Raw genomic sequence first — 3,195 nt, forward strand, 5'->3', positions numbered from 1 at the left:
CTTGTGACTCGTTATTTAAATCATTTGTAACAAGGAATCATTGTGTAAATCATTTGTCCTTTTTCTTTAGTCCTTGTGACTCGTTGTGTGAAACATTTTTCCTTGTTCATTAGTCCTTGTGACTCGTTGTGTAAACTATTTGACCTTGTTCATTAGTCCTTGTGACTCATTGTGTGAACCATTTGTCCTTGTTCATTAGTCATTGTAACTCGTTATGTTAACCATTTGTCCTTGTGATTCGTTGTGTGAACCATTTGTCCTTGTTCATTAGTCCTTGTGGCTCGTTGTGTGAACTATTTATCCTTGTTCTTTAGTCCTTGGTCCTTGTTGTGTGAACCATTTGTCCTTGTTTATTACTTCTTGTGACTCGTTGTGTAAACCATTTGTCCTTGTTGTTGTGACTTGTTGTGTAAAGCATTTATCCATGTTCTTTAGTCCTTGTGACTCATTATGTAAACTATTTGTCCTTGTTCATTAGTCCTTGTGACTCATTGTGAGAACCATTTGTCCTTGTGACTCGTTGTTTAAACCATTTGTCCTTGTTTATTAGTCCTTGTGACTCGTTGTGTAAACCATTTGTCCTTGTTATTGTGACTTGTTGTGTGAACCATTTTTCCTTGTTCATTAGTCCTTAGGACTCGTTGTGTTAACCATTTGTCCTTGTTTATTAGTTCTTGTGTAAACTAATTGTCCTTGTTCATTATTCCTTGTGACTCGTTGTGTGAACCATTTGTCCTTGTTCTTTAGTCCTTGTGACTCGTTGTTTAAACCATTTTTTCTTGTTTATTAGTCCTTGTGACTCGTTGTGTTAACCATTTGTCCTTGTTATTGTGACTTGTTGTGTGAACCATTTTTCCTTGTTCATTAGTCCTTGTAACTCGTTGTGTGAACCATTTGTCCTTGGTCATTAGTCCTTGTGACTCAATGTGTAAACTATTTGTCCTTGTTCATTAGCACTTGTGACTCGTTGTGTAAACCATTTGTCCTTGTTTTTAGCCCTTGTGACTCGTTGTTTAAACCATTTGTCCTTGTTTATTAGTCCTTGTGACTCGTTGTGTGAACCATTTTTCCTTGTTCATTAGTCCTTGTGACTTGTTATGTGAATCATTTGTCCTTGTTCATTAGTTCTTGTGAATCGTTGTGTAAACTATTTGTCCTTGTTTATTAGTCCTTGTGACTCGTTGTGTGAACCATTGGTCCTTGTTCATTAGTCCTTGTGACTTGTTTTGTGAATCATTTGTCCTTGTTCATTAGTCCTTGTAACTCGTTATTTTAACCATTTGTCCTTGTAACTCGTTGTGTGAACCATTTGTCCTTGTTCATTAGTCCTTGTAACTCGTTATTTTAACCATTTGTCCTTGTAACTCGTTGTGTGAACCATTTGTCCTTGTTCATTAGTCCTTGTGGCTCGTTGTGTGAACCATTTGTCCTTGTTCTATAGTACTTGGTCCTTGTTGTGTGAACCATTTGTCCTTGTTTATGAGTCCTTGTGTAAACTAATTGTCCTTGTTTTTAGACCTTGTGACTCGTTGTTTAAACCATTTGTCCTTGTACATTAGTCCTTGTGACCCGTTGTGTAAACTATTTGTCCTTATTCATTACTCCTTGTGAATCGTTGTGTGAACCATTTGTCCTTGTTCATTAGTCCTTGTAACTCGTTGTGAGAACCTTTTATCCTTGGTCATTAGTCTTTGTGACTCGATGTATAAAATATTTGTCCTTGTTCATTAGTACTTGTGAATCGTTGTGTGAACCATTTTTCCTTGTTCATTAGTCCTTGTGACTTGATGTGTGATGCATTTGTCCTTGTTCATTAGTCCTTGTGACTCGTTGTGTAAACTAATTGTCCTTGTGACTCGTTGTGTGAACCATTTGTCCTTGTTCATTAGTCCTTGTAACTCCTTATGTGAACCATTTGTCCTTGTTCATTAGTCCTTGTGACTCGTTGTGTGAACCATTTATCCTTGTTCATTAGTCCTTGTAACTCGTTATGTTAACCATTTGTCCTTGTTTATTAGTCCTTTTGACTCATTGGGTAAACCATTTGTCCTTGTTATTTTGACTTGTTTTGTGAACCATTTTTCTTTGTTCATTAGTCCTTCTGACTCGTTGTGTGAACCATTTGTCCTTGTTCATTAGTCCATGTGACTCGTTGTGTGAACCATTTGTCCTTGTTTATTAGTCCTTGTGACTCGTTATTTAAATCATTTGTAACAAGGAATCATTGTGTAAATCATTTGTCCTTTTTCTTTAGTCCTTGTGACTCGTTGTGTGAAATATTTTTCCTCGTTCATTAGTCCTTGTGACTCGTTGTGTGAACCATTTGTCCTTGTTCATTAGTCCTTGTAACTCGTTATGTTAACCATTTGTCCTTGTGACTCGTTGTGTGAACCATTTGTCCTTGTTCATTAGTCCTTGTGGCTCGTTCTGTGAACCATTTGTCCTTGTTCTTTAGTCCTTGGTCCTTGTTGTGTGAACCATTTGTCCTTGTGAGTCGTTGTTTAAACCATTTGTCCTTGTTTATTAGTCCTTGTGACTCGTTGTGTAAACCATTTGTCCTTGTTATTGTGACTCGTTGTGTGAACCATTTTTCCTTGTTCATTAGTCCTTGTGACTTGTTATGTGAATCATTTGTCCTTGTTCATTAGTCCTTGTGAATCGTTGTGTAAACTATTTGTCCTTGTTTATTAGTCCTTGTGACTCGTTGTGTGAACCATTGGTCCTTGTTCATTAGTCCTTGTGACTTGTTTTGTGAATCATTTTTTCTTGTTCATTAGTCCTTGTAACTCGTTATGTTATCCATTTGTCCTTGTGACTCGTTGTGTGAACCATTTGTCCTTGTTCATTAGTCCTTGTGGCTCGTTGTGTGAACCATTTGTCCTTGTTCTATAGTCCTTGGTCCTTGTTGTGTGAACCATTTGTCCTTGTTTATTAGTCCTTGTGTAAACTAATTGTCCTTGTTTTTAGACCTTGTGACTCGTTGTTTAAACCATTTGTCCTTGTACATTAGTCCTTGTGACCCGTTGTGTAAACTATTTGTCCTTATTCATTACTCCTTGTGAATTGTTGTGTGAACCATTTGTCCTTGTTCATTAGTCCTTGTAACTCGTTGTGAGAACCATTTATCCTTGGTCATTAGTCCTTGTGACTCGATGTATAAAATATTTGTCCTTGTTCATTAGTACTTGTGAATCG

Source organism: Silene latifolia, chromosome 6, assembly GCF_048544455.1.
Source record: "Silene latifolia isolate original U9 population chromosome 6, ASM4854445v1, whole genome shotgun sequence".
Lineage (NCBI taxonomy): Eukaryota > Viridiplantae > Streptophyta > Magnoliopsida > Caryophyllales > Caryophyllaceae > Silene > Silene latifolia.